This window comes from Ursus americanus, chromosome 8, assembly GCF_024610735.1.
Source record: "Ursus americanus isolate L20-20 chromosome 8, mUrsAme1.1.p, whole genome shotgun sequence".
Classification (NCBI taxonomy): domain Eukaryota; kingdom Metazoa; phylum Chordata; class Mammalia; order Carnivora; family Ursidae; genus Ursus; species Ursus americanus.
Genome location: NC_142134.1, coordinates 53,844,908 through 53,864,003, shown reverse-complemented (window position 1 = coordinate 53,864,003; position 19,096 = coordinate 53,844,908). Strand labels below are relative to the sequence as shown.

The 19,096-nt window shown below is 45.3% G+C and overlaps 1 protein-coding gene across 5 annotated transcripts in view; it reads left to right on the top strand.

The window, feature by feature from the left end:
* PGCKA1 (PDCD10 and GCKIII kinases associated 1) overlaps nucleotides 1–19,096 on the top strand; it is an 83,831-nt gene that overhangs the window by 58,368 nt on the left and 6,367 nt on the right. For 3 of the 5 annotated variants that reach the window (XM_087864213.1, XM_045816341.2, XM_087864214.1), the window contains exon 2: nucleotides 9,028–9,077. The gene's annotated coding sequence lies outside the window, so the exon portion shown is untranslated. Of the gene's footprint in view, nucleotides 1–3,200; nucleotides 3,535–9,027; nucleotides 9,078–10,552; nucleotides 10,613–19,096 lie in introns of those variants that run through there. The other 2 variants (XM_087864215.1, XM_045816340.2) reach the window with 2 other exon arrangements.

Genomic DNA, 19,096 nt, shown 5'->3' with positions numbered 1-19,096 from the left:
GACGCAGAAAATTCCTCTGGAACACAGGGAAGGCCCCCAGCTGAATTGCATCCAAGGAAGATGTTGCAAAGCTTGCAAAGCTTGTTCGAAGAAAGGAGCCCAGCTGGAGATCTTTTCTTTCTATTCAGATATTGGCCCTGCCTGGGGGTGGGGGTGGGGAAAACCCTTAAAAGAAACCCCGAAAACAGGCCTGAATGCACTTACAAATTACCAGGAAAAGTTAATTCTTGCAACCAGTGTTGGTGCCAACTCAGGCTTATCATATTTAGAGTTTAACTCCACTTGGAAAGAAACTTTGGTTTTCTCCTCATGGAAGTTAGAGAAGATAGGAGGGACGGACTGTCCACCACGTAGTATAAGCTCTGAGCGAAGACCGTCTGCGGCTAAGAGACAGCCTGGCTCAGCTCACCTCAGCCACCTCTGCTCTGGGTCCACCCTCGAGCCCAACACGCTGCCCCCGCCTGTTACTATGAACTGCAGGTCTCATCAAGGGGGGCCCTTAGCGTGGCATTCAGTCCCTCCCCACAGACCTGCATCCATATGTCCCACCATGCTGTCTGTCCAGCACCCACAAGCCTTCCCCTCTACCTCCCTCACATCCTTCCCCTTCTCCAGACCACTGGGTCTGGCATGTCCTGAGCTTTCGATAAGTGTCAGTGCCCTTCCCCCTTCTTCTCTTTGCCCCCCTTGAACAGAAATTCCCCTTCCTGTTATAGGTACTTCCATTCCTGATCAATGATAGATCCTTTAACAAAAGCCAGAAAACAGGGTAGTGATGCGATGAAAGAGCCAGCCCTCTCCTCCAGTGCGGGGGGGGCGGGGGGGGCAGCCTCTTCAGCAGCCTACCTATCGCCTTTTGGAGATTAAGAACAATGAGAAGAATGGCGACTGCCATCTTTGTGCTTCTGCCGCTTGTGTATCCCAATCCACGACCCACACTTTCTCTACGCTGCTCCTCGCATCTAAAAAAAACAAAGGCCCAGAGAGGTTGAGAGACTTGCTTGAGGCCACAGAGCTAACAAGTAGTGGTGCCAAAATTCAAACTCGGGAGTTTCTGCATTCTCCAGAACTTTTTCCTCCTTCCACTATGCAGAAGTGTTTTCCCAAAGACTCACAGAGTCTGGTCACCAGCAGCATTTGCTCCCAACATCCGTGCGTGGTCAAATAGGATCAGGGGACGTAAGAAATGTCCTTTACTAGCTCCCTGGGTGGCTCCAGTTGAAAACTAAATTTCTAACAGAGTAAAAATTCCTTTCCATGTTCAGGTAACTTAGTTGGTTAAACATCAAGCTCTGCAAAGCTTTATTTACTAATAGACCCATGGAATGTGATTCCCTTCAGGGGTTTCGTGTACTTGAAAACACTGTAAAAATCACCATTTAAGAACCTCTGGATCAGCACCATCCAATAGAACTTTCTGCCATGGGGAACACGTTTTATGTCTACATTGCCCAATATGGTAGCTTTTGAGCACTTAAAACATGGCTGGCTGGTGTAACCGAGGAGTTGAACTTTTAATGTATTTAATTTTAAGTAATTTAGCCACAGGGGGCCAGTAGTTACCATATTGTACACAAAGCTCCAGAATATTCTGAATGGCTGGTCCCCACATTTTCATAATACTTTGCCTGTAAGTTCTGTCATATCACTGGGTCATGATTATTAGTGTTTTGCCCACCTGACTAGGTTAGAAGCTTTATGTCTTATCCCATCTGCTGTGATCATCTGCTAGCACATGGCCTGGCCCACAGTGCTGGATGTTGAATAATTAATGTAGGTTAAGTACATGGATCTGACTCCACTTTCTCAAAAGCATCGTTGTTACTTCTTGCTATCAGCTTACCCTTTCTTGAGATTTTGCTCTTATGACTAGTTTGATTCCCACATCTTCAAATGAAGCCCAGACTGCTCACTTGTGACCACATTTTTCTTTCCTCCAAGGAAAACCCTCTTTTTTTTTTTTTTTTTTTGGAAAAATCACTTTTTTAGCTGATTATTTGGGGTATTTGCCTCTGTTTCTCTAAATGAATGCTTCTATTACCATGTCTTGGTTTTCTTTTCTGTTTTAGACATTATCTTCCATTATGGAAGTGGATTTAGCTTCCATCCCCTGCCCCACGGCACCTAAGAAATGTTCCCAATCCCCACTGTGTACCTCCTCCAGTTTTAGTTTGGTGAATCTCTAGTATCTACTAGAACTCTGTAAATGCTGTTCACAGCCAGTCCAGGTATAGAATTACCGTTCCCTTCCCACATAGCTTTTTCTCTGGAGTCATAAATGGCTCATTTTTTCAGTATTTTGCATACTTCACTGATTCAACCCCCGAATTCTTTTCTTACTGTATGTATCTGTTCCTTGGGTTCCGGAACCCAAAGTGATTCTATCGATTTCCTCTCTTAAAACTGCCTGGAGCCTTCTTGCCTTGTCCAGTCTGAACAAGCTGTCCTTGTGTCTGTGTCCACTGCTGGCATTCTGGGATCTCGGCCACCATTGTCCTGGGGGACACATTTGTCCTTCTCCTGTGCTTAATGTCCTCTTTCCTATATCCCTTGCCTCCCCTCTTAGTTTACTACTTCATTTGTTACATTTTCTAATAGCTTCATTCCCAGAAGGGGAAGGAGTGTGAATGGTACATTTTTTGAGACCTTTCATATCTGAAAATGTCTTTATCCTACCCTCTCATTTAATTGGTCGTTTGGCCTGGTTTAGAATGGTGTGTGTGTGTGTGTGTGTGTGTGTGTGTGTGTGTGTGTGTGTTTTTAAGGAGTCTAAAACCATTCTGATCCCCAACTCTTTAGATATGATCTGGTTTTCTCTTTCTAGAAGCCTATATAGGATCCCAGTTCTGAAATATCACAACGGTGTGGCTTGATGTTGAGTCTGGTTTTGATTGTGTTGGGCGCTTGGTGAGTGCTGTCATCTAGAAACTCGTGTCCTTCAATTATGTGACGTTTTCTCAAATTACTTTGTTGATGAATTCCCTCCCTCCTTTTATTTGTTCTTTCTTTTTGGAGCTACTGTTACTTGGATGTTGGACCTCCTGAACTGGTCCTCTAATTTTCTTTTGTCTTTTCTATTTGATTTTCTATAACTTTATCTGTTTTGCTACTTTATATGAGATTTCCTCATCTTTTTCTTCCAGATTCTCTATCGAAATATTCATCTTTTTTTTTTTAAGATTTATTTATTTATTTGAAAGAGAGAAAGAGAGAGTCTGGGGTGGGTGAGAGGGACAGAGAGAGAGGGAGAGAGAGAGAATCTCAAGCAGACTCCCTGCTGAGTGCGGAACCCAACATCAAGGGGCTCGATCTCACCACCCTGAGATCATGACCTGAGCCAAAATCGAGAGTCAAACACTTAACCAACTGGGCCACCCAGGCGCCCCTGTTGTCTTGTTTTAACTTCCAATTTGGTTTTCTTCTCCCTACTTCTAGTTTTAAGTGCTTTTTTGTTGGTTCATTGGCAGGTTGGGTGCTTTCAGTCTGTCTTTCCTGTTAGAGACTTTCCTCAGATGTCTGGAGGACAGCTAGACGGTGAGTGCCAGCATTCCCGGAGCCGAGCAGGGTAGCAGGCTGAGGCTCTCTGTGCTGCATGTGCACACGTTCACTTAAGCCCCAGTTTTGGATTCAGCACCCGTGCCCGCTGCTGTGTGTTCTCTACTATGTTCCTAGTCCAGAAACCCTGCTCTACCCTTTCCAGACACTAAACTTACATTCTTCGGATGAGAGAGAGTGGAAACCACCCCAAGAGCTGGGCAGGCAGAAAGAGATTTAGGAACCTAACTACTTCTTACACACCTTCCAAATCATTCTGATTCTCGCCCTCCCCTCTTCGTCCCTACTATCCAAAGCCTTTAAGGATTCTACTAAATTGGGCTGGTTCCTGGCTTCGCACACTGCTGATTTCCACACTGCTGACGTCACATCCGTGGGCTTTCTGTTTTTATTGACTGTTGCGCTCCCTGGGAGCATATGTAGCCTCTTCTTGTTTTGTCACGGGAGGTGGCTGGCTGTGCTTGTCCTGCCTGCACCTTTCTCTTACCATCTCCCCACCCATCACTTCAACTCAGTCAGCTAAATGGTGAACTCGGGCTCTCTCAAATACTGCAGGTGCTTCTCTTTCCACCTGCCCTATTTGTGGAACCACCATTCCTCCCATTTGTCGGCCTCCAAGCATAGGAATAATTTCACTAATTCCTTCTTTTGTTACACAAATCCTTTTGTCACACAAATCCAGATCATGGAGATCTGGCTTTTTTTTTTTTTCCATAAAACTCAGTACATATCTGTGGAAGTCCCACTTTGTATTCCTTTTTGAAAAAACAAAGACAATGTGATCATTGGACTCAAGGAGCTTCCAGTGAGTGGCAGGGAGAAAAACAGAAACTGACTGGTAGATGATGATAATGGTGATGATGGTGATGGTGGTGATGATGATGGTGATGATGATGATGGTGATGATGATGGTGGTGATGATGGTGATGGTGACGATGGTGATGATGGTGTTGATGATGGTGATGATGGTGATGGTGATGATGGTGGCTATGATGATGATGGTGGTGATGGTGATGGTGATGGTGATGGTGATGATGGTGGTGATGGTGATGGTGATGATGATGATGGTGGTGATGGTGATGAGGGTGATGGTGATGATGGTGGCTATGATGATGATGGTGGTGATGATGATGGTGATGGTGATGGTGATGATGGTGATGATGGTGATGATGATGATGGTGGTGATGGTGATGAGGGTGATGATGGTGGCTATGATGATGATGGTGGTGATGATGATGGTGATGATGGTGATGGTGATGATGGTGGTGATGATGATGGTGGTGATGATGATGATGATAATGATGGTGATGGTGATGATGATGATGGTGATGGTGACAATGACAATGAATGAAAAATCATAGCTAACGTTAAGATTACAGTTTGTGCAACACTGTACTCCATACTCTACTATGTTCTTTTTTTAAAAAAAAGATTTATTTGAGAGAGAGAGCATGTGCGTGCACAAGCAGGGGGAGGGGCAGGCAGAGGCAGAAGGAGAAGCAGGCTCCCCGCTGAGCAGGGAGCATGATGCGGGGCTCTATCCCAGGACCTGGGATTATGACCTGAGTGGAAGGCAGATGTTCAACTGACTGAGCCACCCAGGCGCCCCTATATTCTACTATGTTCTTTCACTTAACCCTAACTACTCTCTGAAAAAGGTACTATCATAATTGTTATTTTACACATAACAAAACGGATAGTGAGGCAACATAACTTTCCCAAGACACTATATATAGTAAGTGTATAAACCAAATTGCTAAGAGAAACCAGGGCCAGTAGAAATCAATGCCTAACTCAAAAACCAAGGAAACCTTGAAAAAATAGTTTTCCAAATTTGCTCTTTGCTTTGGATTTCTCTTTGACACCACCACACCAGGCTCTTTTCCTCTCGTCACTTAATTCAAAGGATCAATTCTTAGCAAGTCTCTCCGTACATAACTCTTGTAATTTTCCCCATTTGCTGCTAGCTGGTGAGGCTTTCTAATATATTGCTACCATCCTGCCATTTGCTGCTCGAGAACCTACTCCCATCCCCAATCATGTCACATTTGGCCTTCTGTGCCTACTTTCAAGGGCACCAGTAACCTCATCACATATGCCATTTCCATCCCCAAACCCACAGCATGGGCCTTTCCATTGTCTTTGTACAAGTCATATTCTTTCCTACCCTTTTGTTTTTATTAAAACTGTCCTTTCTAATTTCTACCACCTCTCATGTCCCTATTTTTCCATAAAGCATTTCCTGGCATCTCAACTACACTGGGATTGCTGCTTCTCCTAAACTCCCATGATACGTAGAACTGAGTAGCTTTACTAATCACTGGGTCCTCACCATGTACAGCCCAGTGTAATGTCAATGCTATCTTGCCCAGCAAATAAATTAGTCACGTACCTATGGCACCAGCAAGGCAGGTGTCCCAAAATATTTTCTTTTGAAAGAATTTATTTCAAAAACTCATTCTGGGGGAAAAACAGAATTTCTTTGAAGTGTCTTATTTATGGTTGTTGTTTTTGTTTTGATAGATATAAGTGCTTAGAGGTGATAAAATTTTTACTCCATCTCTGGATATTCTCAGTTTTCATCTTAGAAGGTTCTTGGGTAAATGGACCATGTCTTATACTCATAAAATATTCATATAATTGAGTCTAAGGCTGACACTCATTTAACATAGGATATTATTGGTAAAGTGTATGCGTACTATATTCCCGAGATAACAAACAATAATTAAAATACCATATTTCATTGAATATTAGATGTCATAGATTATAATATGTACTATTATTTTATATACCACAAAAATAGAAAATAATGCCACCAATTTAACCATAATGTACCAGTGATTGTAAGATGCATTTCAGTTTTAGAAGTGTTAAAAGGCAGGGTATCAGGGTGGCTCAGTGGGCCAAACAGACAGCTCTTGATTTCAGCTCAGGTCATGATCTCAGGGTCCTGGGATGGAGCCCCACGTCGGGCTCCCTGCTCAGCGGGGAGTCTGCTTCTCCCTCCCTCTCTGCCCCTCCCCCTGTTCTCACACTCTCTCAAATAAATAAATAAATCTTTTTTAAAAAAGTGTTAAAAAGCAAATGAATACATGTACGTCTTAGATTTGATTAAATATGTACACTGTTTAATAATACATTGGCATTAAGCGTCTTAAAGTTTTCAATGATACTTATAACTCGCACTGTTAAAAGATATGCCATGTACCATCTATGTGCAAGTCACTGTGTCAGAGGATGCCACATGTGGCTAAACAATGACAAAGGCATGACCCCTCCCTATTACAAGTTTACAGTCTAATGGAGGGAACGTTGCATAAGTGAATCACTATAATCCAGGGCAAATAGTGATCAGAGCCATCCAAGAAGTTAAACATTCTATAGAGATGAAAAGAATGAAGTAATTACCTTTAATGGGGATTTTTAAAATAAACCTTTATGGAGGAGATGGTACCTGCAATGAGGTGTGAAGGGTCAGAATTTTGCAGATTATTAATGGGCAGAGAGGCATACCAACTGGGAGAAATAATATGTGCAAAGGCATAGAAACAGGAAAATATAAGCAAGTTTAGAAAGAGCAAAAAATCCAGATGGTCTGGAAGTAGGAGTAGCTGGGGAAGTTGCAGAAATAATCCAGCAGAGCCACTGGTGCCATATTGTGGAAGGCCCTGGGTGCCTAGCTGAGGTCATTAAAGACTGGGTAGGCAATGCAGAACCACTGCAGGCCTCTGAACAAGAGGATGGCTTGTTGAGAGCTGTTATGCGTGGCTGGCTCCATCTCATTCTGTGGATCCCAGTCTAAATGCTCCGTCTTCAAGGTTCATTCCCCACTCTTCATAGGTTCTCACCTGAAACTCCAAACTGCCACATCCAGCTGGTTTCCTACGATGCACTTGACACTTGGCAAGTCCACCAACCACATGGCAAGTTCCACGTTCTTTAAACACCAAGCAATCCAGAATATTCCCTCTTTTGCGTATAGGGCTATGATTTTATAAGGGGACAACACAGTGTCCCATTCACTGCAGTTTCCTGGTGCCTGGCACACAGTAGGAATTCAGTTATTTGTTCACTAAATAAGACTCCATCCTTTCCCATCTCCTCTTTGTCCTGTTCTCTCTACCTGCAAGGCCCTCCCACCACATCTCACCATCATTATGTTTCCATCTACCATGGTTTCTCTCAAATTCCAGTGAATGCCTGCTTCAGGTGCTGCTGGCCCCAGTTGTACAACCCCCTAGCCCTTTAGTGTGTGTGCCTCTGATGGCATAATTTGTACCCTGCATAATATTTTAGTGATTTGTAAACTCCTGATATCTCCTTGCCCTCCACAACCAGATGGCTAGCTCCCCAAGGGCTTGCCTTTCTCGTGTCTTCCTTACCAAGTAATATTTGAGTTGAATTAGGAACACTGTGGTAAAAAATTAAGAATAATAGAAGCATGGGGTGCCTGGGTGGCTCAGTCAGTTAAGTGTCTGCCTTCGGCTCAGGTCATGATCCCAGGGTACTGGGTTTGAGCCCCGCATTGGGGCTCCCTGCTCAGTGGGGAGTTTGCTTCTTCCTCTGCCCGTCCCCCTGCTCGTGTTCTTCCTCTCTCAAAAAAATAAATAAAATCTGAAAAACAATAATAATAATAGAATCATGTGACATTTGGGCAATGTATTCGATTTTAACAAATTATTAAGCAATAAGAAATAATACTGAGTGAAAACACATTGCTGACAAGAAAATGAAAATGAATTACCAAAAGGATATAAACATTCTGATATTATATGACAAATTTGAGGCAGAATTCATGATCTCAAGAAGTGATTTACTTGGGAATGGACTAAGAGCATTTCTTTGAAAAAGTTGTGTCCATATATAAGTGAATTATTCTAATAATCACAGAAAAGTTGGTAAAAATCTGAACATTAGCTTTACTTTCTCAAATCTCACATATCATTAGTTTTACTAGGCAAAACTATTTTCTAAATTATGAATTTTATTAAAATATTGTACATGTATTCATTGAAATTTGGACTGTTTGATATATCTCCTGGAAGCAGATTCCTTGAATTATTTTTCTGTTTACTTGAAACTTCACCCATCAGAGAAGAGGCGTATGGTCATGTGATGTTTATTAAATAACAACTGTAGTTTTCTGTTATTGAACAATTACAGCATGCCCAGCATGTGATAGACTGCTTACGTGTTGAGCCATTTAAATTTCACTACAACATTATTTTATAGAAGAAAACACTAAAATTTGGCTGGATTGTTAATTGATTGCTGATAGTCAGCAGCTGGGCTGCAGACCCAGGCCTGGTGGGTTTCAAGACTCTGTGTTCCTGAGCCAGGAACTCCATTCCCCCACAGCGCTGCCTAGCCCCCCCTCGGGACACGCTGTCTGCTGTCACTTTCAAGGTGTGGCTTGGCTGGGAACAGGAGGCAACTTGCAGACTCAATTTGCAACTTTTTTTGTTGTTGCAGGAAGAGAAGTTAAACTTGGAGAGAAACCTAATGGACAATCTCCACAACAGGTAAGCTATTTTCTTTTCTTCTTCATGCTTTGGGAAAAAGGTCTCTTCTTTACGTTTTCCATTAAATTTTCCACTACTCAGTCTTTCACTACAGTTTTTATTACCAGAAACATTAAAGCCAGTAAACCAAGCAATCCCTAAAGTCTGTTTCTTTCTGGCTTCATTCGGGTTTGAGTAGAATGTCGTTATTTCCTTTTTACTTGTGTTGTTTCGGTATACAATTCTAGAGCATGTGAAACGAGCATGACCCAACTAAGTCTTCACACTGAAAGATTTACAATATGAGGAACTGAAACAAGGTGGCGGAACATCGCCTTGTTTGAGCTTAGCTAGAAACATGCCCATCAGACAACTCAAACGTATTGCCACTCAGCCCGTGTCCACAAGTGGCTGAAAAGCACAGTGAGTACTCATTTGGGGATTGCAGATAAATTTTAGCAAGTTAGATGAGTTAAAGCAAATATGGAATCCACAAATAATGGGGATCAATTAGACCCATAAAGCAAGTAGATTCCCAGGTACCTGGGAAGCTCTGTGTAAGTTTGATATTTTTATCATCATCATCATTATTATGTGTTATTAAATATCCTGAGGGCATTGGGCACCTTTGAAAAGCTTTATAGGCAGGGAGAGTGATATGATTCAGATTTGTGTCCTAAAAAGATCACGTGACTTCTGTATGGCCAATGTCTCGGGTGGATAATGTTGTGGGCAGGGCAGGGCAGTGCACATGGAGAGAAGAGGGTGGGTCTAAGAGAGACAGTGTAAGAGGCAGCATTCCTGCATTCATGTTGCATTCCCCCTGGAATGTGGTTCAGAACTCCACCAGCACCATTATCTGCTCCCCTTTGCCCACAAGCCTTTCTTAGTCTTCCCAAGATTACTAAGGGGCTCCTTATGTAACAACGGGTGACGCATTTTAATCGTGTTAACACGAGTCATCTGCTTGTATGTTTTTTTTTCTTTAAGATTTTATTTATTTATTTGACAGAGAGCACGAGCAGGGGGATCAAAAGGCAGAGGGAGAGGGAGAAGCAGACTCCCCACAGAGCAGGGAGCCCAACATGGGGCTCGCTCCCAGGACCCTGGGATCATGACCTGAGCCGAAGGCAGATGCTTAACTGACTGAGCCACCCAGGCGTCCCCTAAATCACGTGGTCTTAATAGGAACCCTGAGAGATTACATGTTACCGTGTTCCCCATCTGATGGCTGGCAAACTGAGAAGTTAACGGGCTCACTGGAGATCACCCAGCTTTGAACAGGCCAATCCAGATTTTGACTCCAGAGCCCATTCCCATAATTGCAACACTAGACTGTCTTCTACATACTAGATTTTCAGGTGTCTTCCTCCTCTTCTCTTAGACCTCCCATTGATTTTATACATGTTCTTTGGCCAGTCCTTCTGGTAATGTGGCCAGAAAAATCAAAGCGATCATGTGCTAATGCCAAGGGCATCTCTCATTTTTCTAAGCAGATACCCCACTAAAGATGGGCGATGCTGAGCTTCCTATGCAGCTTGAACCAAAGTCAGTAGGTGAGCCCAGCAAACTGAGTCGAGATGAGTTTTGTCCAATGATACTGTTACCGTGGTGGTCAAGACTGTGCCAGAAGGGGGTCCCCTGAGCGCTCGTGAGAAAAACAACTACACGCGTTAAGTAAAAACACATCATCTTCATTTCAGATTTTAAAAATCTTCTCGAATAAGCTCTATTCCTATTATTTGAAGGTGCTCCAGAATGCACCTGTTCAGATTCTTGGAAAGTAAAAGCCATTCAGAAGGTCATGGTTTCCCCCTCATCTTCAGTTGGGTCTGAATCTTGGTGCCGTGGTGATTATCCCTGAACAGCACTCTTGCTTTGGTTTTCAGAGGCATGGTCTGTTGGTTCGTCAACCAACAAGATTCTACCCAAGGAGCAGAATTTGGGGGAAACATCTAATTCCACATCATTGATGAAAATCTGTTATTTTAAATGAGATTATGTAGATATTAGTTGGGATCTGTATGTGGTCCCGGTCACTTTCTCCTCCGAGCTGTCTGTGATAACTTGCATTGACTTCTTCAAGATATACTTCGGAAGCACTTTGATAAGCACGGGGGGGGGGGGGGAATATCTGGATTACCAACGCTTAGAGTTTTAGATGTTTGTCTTAAGCTGTTGACTTGGAGCCTCACCGAAGCATTTAGGGGCATATTACAAATCAGCTTCCTGACACTATATTGATGATGGGGAAAGGGTCCGTACGGCCGGTGCCTATACTGATAATAGGGAACAACTTCCTTATTTTACACCCGTGAAGAACATCTAGAAGTGTACTTATTAACCACCATCACCCACACCCATCGACGATGTTGAGTCTTTCCGTGAGATTACTAAAAATAGCAGGAAGGGCCTTGTGCCCCTCTTCCTTGTCCAGCGGCAGTTTTAGAATACGCCCTGTATAGATGCAAGGGGGGCTCAAGAGCTTGGAAGGGAAGATAGAGACTTGTAAGGAAGTTACATTGTACAGGAAACAGACTGATTTGTGGTGAGAAAGGGAAGAGAACTTGATGGAGATGATGGAGGGGCTTCAGTCCCTTCCCCAACCATTGACATCCCCCATGACGGGCCCTGTGTCAGGTGTGCAGCAAGCAACAGCATGCGCTTTGGAAAGTACCGGTTTTTGCGGAGTCTGATCCTGTCGCCGTGTAGTCTTCTGTAGCTTAGCTGGAAAGCCTTTGACCAGGATGCTGTTTGTGTTAGGCTAGGGCCAGTCACAACCAGGAACCTCTCCTTTCAGACAGAGGGAAGTTAGAGTCAGTGCTGGGAAACCAACTGGTGAGGCCACACAGCGATGGTCAAGGCAGGAAGACAGGAGCACCGTAGGGGGAGGGGCAGAACCGGATGCTGGGGCAGTAGCTGAACCATGGAGGGCTGAGCTGTTTGCATCCAGGACTGTGAAGGAGATACGGCCAGTGCCAGGATGGACAGGATACTGTCCAAGCAGAGAGAGAGAGAAAGGGAGAAATAGCCTGGCTTCTCCCATCTTCCCCCTCTGCTCTTCCACCAGCACCTTCCATGGGTGGGACCCACCCAGATCCAGAGGGCAGGGACTCCTGAGCATCGCAGTGCCCTGGGACCCGGAGCCAGCAGCAGTTGGCAGGCACGGATCTCACAGCAGACAGGCAGTGGACCAGCCCACCGTCGTAGATTTGTGCCAGTTATTTCCCAATTAGTGAACCTTAGGTGGTTCAAATTGATCCCATATTTCTAGACACTTGGTTATTTTAACTTTTCCCTGTTAACAACCCCATAGAGAAGGATAATAGACCGAATATAATTTTAGAAAGTGTTTAAAAGAAAATCCTGGAAAACAAGGTTTTTAGAAACTTAAGAAGATTGGAAAACTGCCCCAGTTGGGGATGGGATTAGGAACAGTGATGACAGGTATGAGTTTTGACCAAAATTAAGAGGCCTGGACTGCCTCGGTATCCTTACAGCAGTAAAGCAGCCGTTCTCGAAGTGCGGTCCCCAGAAAGGAACATCAGCATCACCTGGGTGCTTGTTAGAAATGCAAGGTATCCGGCCCCACCCAGGCCCAGGAGCCCTCTGCTGCCCGGTGTCCACCAGGATCCCCACGCACACCCCGGCCTTAATTCTGTAATGAATAACATCGCATCTGTTCCAAACAGAAGCCTGCTCTTAGGAGTTTATACCCCAGAGGATAAAGGCAGAGCTACTCAAACTTTTCCCCTACAGCAGTTCCCACCAAGGGTACGGGAGGATGGGGGACTGGTGAGGGATCTAGAGGGGTGACCCAGGCTAACAGACGTGAAACTTCTGTATGCCTTCTGTTTAATTCCAATAATTCATGCAGTTTTTGCCTTTTCAAACACACAATATTCTGAATTTATTTTGTTTTTCTTTTTTTTTTTTTTAAGATTTTATTTATTTATCTGAGAGAGAGATTGAGAACAAGTTGGGGGGGGAGCAGAGGGAGAAGCAGGCTCAGGGAGCCTGACTCAGGACTCAATCCCAGGACCCTGGGATAATGACCCGGGGCCAAAGGCAGACACTTCACTGACTGAGCCACCCAGGTGCCCCTCAATTTATTTTTAAATAAAAATAATGAGCTTCTTCCCCCTAAATGTTCAAATTGATCCATGTGTTACTTTGTGGCTTATCTTCGCTTCCTAGTTCATGGCCACGTACCCTCATCTGAAAGACAGATCCCCAAGACCAGCTCACACATGGGCTAGCCCGCAGGATCTGGGGGGAGCACGGGATGGCCACGGCGGAGAGGTGGCCACGTGGACAGCCCAGCAGCATCATATCTAACCTGGGGGTGTTTGAAGGAACTCCCCACTCCACAGGCTCCTTCCTTCCCGGCCACTTCCACAGAATTACTGTGCAGACGTACAGGTGGGAGGGAACAACCCAGACTCTCTGATCTGGGCGTCTGACGAGCAGTCACTCTGTCAACAGTGGTCTCTGTATGATTGCGGGAGCCTTTTGACCCCACCATGATGTGGCCAGAATAAAGCTCGTGCAGGGCCAGGGTTGGAGGAGGCCCTGCCATATGGTGGTGCCACGGTCACCGAGACTTAAAGGTGACGGTCCACGATCTGAAATATTTACCACATCACCTACTCCCTAACTTTGCCACGCGTCAAAGCACCTACAGTATTTATGCCCTAAACCTTGTCTCGGGGTCCTTTCCCATACCGTCCCTCCCTCTAATGTAGATTAAACAACCGCTATGTACTGCCATCTGGTGGTCACAGAAGCAAGCACACCAATAAAATTCTGTTCGAGCCCAAATTAAGAGGATCCAGAGTTCCCTTTTGCAAAAGCTACTGGATCCCCCAGCTGCTGCTTGCTGTGTAATCCAGAACCTACCCAGACAGACGCCAGGAAATGTTAATAATAATGAAAATTAGAACAACAGCATTAATAATAGCTACACTGTACCACTGTCTAACTTACATCCATTTACTTATCTATAAAACAGTGGTTGGCGCCTTAAAGGATTGTTTCAAAGTTGAAATTCATGAGTACATTAAATTTCTTAAAACAGTTCTTGATGCATAGTAAACACGAAATGTTACTACCTATTATAAGTATTAATAAGTATTGGCAGTATGCCGCACACTGTGGTAAATGCCGTACGAACTTCTAGATCATTTAATGTTCAAAACAGTCCTGGTGAGGGGAACAGTTATCCGTCCCATGTTGCAGATTCGTCAGCTGAAGGTTGAAAAAGCTAAAAAATTTGCCTCGAGGTCACAAAGCTAATAAGTGGCGGAGGGAGAATTGAAACCGGCCACTCGGAGCCTAGATTGTTCCTTTAACCACCAGGCTGAAATGCCGGTGTGGTGTGATGAATCGTCCCAAATGCTTATCTAAATCCCGTCCCGCCCCACACAGAGACCCTACCACCACCACCACACACACATTCAAGACGACAAGTTCTCTCAGGGAGCACCCGGGTGCCATTGTTTCCCCAGAACCTGGTCCGGTGTCTGGTACGCACTAGGGATTCGTTGGAGAGCCGTGGAATCAGTGGAGACACCGTGTGATGACTGTGACCATTCATGAAACATCTGTCTTAAGGACAGCAGACTAATGACCACATCGGAAAAGAAGAAATGGTGCCAGATTTTGAATAGAAGGAAGGGCCATAGAAATGTGTTTTTTTTTTCCAAAAATTGTTTTTTTAGATTTTTTTTTAATTTTATTTATTTGACAGAGAGAGAGAGACAGCCAGTGAGGGAACACAAGCAGGGGGAGTAGGAGAGGAAGAAGCAGGCTCCCAGCGGAGGAGCCTGACGTGGGGCTCGACCCCAGAACGCCGGGATCACGCCCTGAGCCGGAGGCAGATGCTTAACGACTGCGCCACCCAGGCGCCCCCGTAGAAAGGTTTTTAAGATCTATCAGAGAGATTGCGATTTGCCAGTCTATGGACTACAAGGAGAGAAGAACAGAGTGACGTTCTCGCTGTTGGACAAGTCTTGTTTTCCCACATTTCACACGGACACCAAGGATCCTGTGGCCCTGGCAGCAGTAAAGCTACAGGACCAGGATGTGGCTTGTTCCTCAGAGTTCATGCAGTGGACAAACCACAGCAGTGTAGACACCCTCCTCGGGTGAACGTACCGGCAAAGACAGCCTTGGGAAAGGCCAAGGAGGCAGCCCTCTCAATAATAAGATTGGAGTGAACAGCCTTTCATCAAGAAATACCCGTTTCAACACTGACAGTCATCCTCAGAGACTGACTGATTCCTTGGCTCCTGAGAACTTAACCTCCAGCCCCGTAGCCCACACGTCCCCCTCCCCCATTCCATTCCAGGGGGGAAGGGGGTCCAGCCGCACACCTCCTCCAGCCTCACAGGGTGATCTCTGAGATGTGAGTCCTCACCCCTCCCAGGAGGCTTTGCTGTTACACAGCCTCTCTCCCCTGGGACTCCCTGGAAAGAGGCTGAGGAGACCTCTGCCAGAGAGCCGCACACATGAGGGAATGAGCCAGAGAACTTGGGGCCTGAGGGAGGACCAGGAGGGGAAGCTTATTGTATTCGGTCAGGATCATGGGCTGGGGCGAGTGTAGACCTGGGACCCAAACACACCTCAGCAGTATGGCCCTGGTGTAGTTTACAAGCCATTGAGAGAAACCTCGCCTGCACCAGCGTCCTCCTGGTGCCTGCCTTGCCTCAGTATTCAAGGGGGACAACTGTGTGTATACCGAGTCGAGGAGGGGGTCATGAGGGAAGTCCCCTTTCTTCCCTGAGTCACCTTTTAGGGTATCAGATTTGGAGGAGAGCTTTGAGGTCGTGGGCTCCTTTTGCAGATAAAGAAACTGAGGGAATCGGGAGACCACAAAGTTTCCCACGTCTGTGCAATTGGTGATGGAGCTGTTGCTCACACGTCACTTGGCCTGGCTGGTTCCCCCCAGACACCAGATGACACTTCCAGTTTAAGGCACAGAACTCCCCCTGAACTTTCAACCATTGTTCTTCCCAAAGTATGTCACAAAACACAAGTCTTGTTGGTTGTTAGTAAGTCTTTTATGGGGGGGAAATTCTGTCGTCAAGTAATTTTGGGAAATACTGAAGTCAACAAGGTGAAATAGTTCTTTTTCATAACCACGAATGTGTTCATCTTTAATCTTTTTTTTAAAGATTTTGTTTATTTGAGGGGGGAACGAGTGGGGAGAGGGAAAGAGGGAGAGGGAGAGGGAGAAGAAGGCTCCGCACTGAGCAGGGACCCTAGGCAGGACTCGATCCCAGGACCCTGGGATCATGACCTGAAGGCAGACGCTTAACCAGCTGGGCCACCCAGGTGCCCTTCATCTTTAATCTTTAATCTCTACTGTTCCCAAACCTATCTGACCAGGGACCCCTTTCTGAGGAGAAAAACCTACCAACACACGTTTGCACATAAATATCCCACCAAACCCAGTTCTGGGTGACACTAACATATGTCATAGCATGTCAACTACTGAAGATTTTATTTATTTGAGAGAGAGAGAGAAGGAGGGGGAGGAAGAGGAAGGGAGAATCTCTAGCAGACTCCACACTGAAGGCCGAGCCCAACTCACGGTTTGATCTCACGACCCTGAGATCACGACCTGAGCCGAAACCAAGAGGCAGATGCTTAAGGGACCGAGCCGCCCAGGCGCCCCGCACATCAACTATCGAGAATGTATAAAATAGGCTGTTTGATGGTGCTAAGACAGGTTCTCATATAGTCTTTCAGGTTCTCCAAAATCAGCCAAGCTCAGCGTCTTCAGGAGAAAAGAAAACACGCCAAGAGTTTTCAAAGGCTGTCCAGAAAGGAGGAAATGGATTGTGTCATCTTAGAGTTTAGCTTCTTGTCCCTTTTCTGTTGTGAATTCAGTCGAAGTTGGGTAGGCCGTCTCTTATTTATCCCGTAAAGCACCTAGCAGTTTCTTCAGCACCTGGCAGTTATTTTCCTTCATTCCTCTTGAGCCCAGGAACTCAGTACCCAGAAAAGACTCACTAAATATTTGTCAGCTTCACCTGCTGCCTGGGCTGCGTGAAATCCCGACTGTTTCGTAGACACTGGCAAGTTGGTGTTTCAAAAACGGAGCTGGAAATTTAAGCGTTTAATTTTGTGTCTCCCTCCCAAGCATCCCAACTTCGATCAACTCAGACCACGTCCCCGCAGCTGCCACTCCCACCTGTGGACTAGAACCCTCGCAGTAGAACACCCTTGACCCTGGGAATGGCCCAAGGGAGGCTTTGCTGCTTGCCAAGCCGTGAGGGCGGAACCGAGTCCCACCCATCTCTCAGCTCCTGCGCCTGGCTCTTTGTTCTGGACCAGTGGGTAGTATGGTCTTGGAAAGAAGCAGGCCCCATGTTGGAATAACTTAGAAAATCTACTCATCCTTTATTCACTCACAGCGATCCTGCACCAGTCATTCCTTCATTTGAATAGCAAGTACGAAGAGCCCCCTGTGCGCTGGGCGCTGCCGTGAGTCAGGCATTGCCTGCCAGGAGCTTGGGATGGGAAGGGGAGGCAGACAGCTGAGGACACCAAAGCATTAGTCCCCTTGAAGACAGGGCAGCGGAGGACCGGAACCATCCCTTCGTGGCCTTCGGCATTCCGGTGCCTGGGACTGGCTATGCAGGAAAGGTCTTCAGAACGTACTCGGAATAACTAAATCCAGAAAATATCGGTGGACTTTTGGGGAGCTCCTTTCCAAAACCTTTTCCCCTGTGCTTCCTCATAGGGAATATCTTAATATCAGTGATGTCCCGTCGGTGTTTGGTTCTAGGCCAGAGATACGCAGAACAAGAGCTGACATTAGATTGGTGCTTTTTTTTTTTAATTTCCCACTTTTTTTCTTTTAACTTTTCATTTCGACATTACATCAGGTTTACTGAAAAGCTGTCAGAAAAGTACAAAGAACCTTCATATACCGTTCCACTCACAGTCCCCAGAAGTTAATATTTACCACATTCGCTTTATCCTCTCTTTCTCTACGCACGCACACACACACACCAATTTTCTTTCTGAATCATTTTAATAAAGTACAGATACCATGCCCCCTTCCTCCTTAATACTTCCCTGTGTGTTTCCTAAGAACAAGGACGTTCTCTTATGTACCCCAGTGCACTGATCAAAGTCAGGAAATTAACATTGACTTAATACTGTTACCTAATCTGTAGGCCTTATTCAGATTTCAACAGTTGGGTCAATCATGACCTTTTAGCAAAAAGCGTATGCATTTCATTTGGCCATCGTATCTCCTTAGTCTTCTTTAATCCAGAATGGCTCCTCAGTCTGTCTGTGTTTTTCGCACTAGCACGTTTTTTCAAGAGTACACACCAGCTGTTTTGCAGAATATCCCTCCATTTGGGTTTGAGAGATGTGGCTTCACTCTTCCAGCCAGGTTACATTCTGTTGGCAGGAAAACCAGAGAAGTGATGCTGCGTTCTCAGTGTGTCCCATGGGGGGCCCCTGGGGCTGGTTAGTCTCGTTGATTATAGGCAGTGTTCCCTTTGGTTATCGGAGGCAGGTGCAGCGTGCCCGGTTTCTCCACTGCCCAGATACTGTTTTAGCCTTCAGCATGTGGCGGGAAGATGCTTAGACTAACCATTCTGTTCTCCTCAAACTCTTGCCCACTAGTCTCAGCACCCATTGATGATTCTTGCTTGACTCAGTTACTGTTACGATACACTGTTGTGGTCCCATTATTCCTCGCGTGCGCACGCGTGTGTGTGTGTGTTAGCTGGCTGTCTACTTGTAAGGCAGAACTTTCCCTTTTTAAATTTCCATCAGTGTGGATTCATAGGTCCTCGTTTTATGCAGTGGGTTATAATCCTTAATATCGGTAGTATTTATTATGATACTCCAGTTGTTCCAGATTTCAACAGTTGGGTCAGTAGAACCTTGCAAGCTGGTTTCTCTGTCCTTTGACCTGCCTCTGTCACTCTTAAGGACCGTCACTCTTCCATGGCAGCCTTTGGCAGCCGGGTGGAGCCTCTTTCTGTATCTCGACTTCCAGATGAATACTCAGT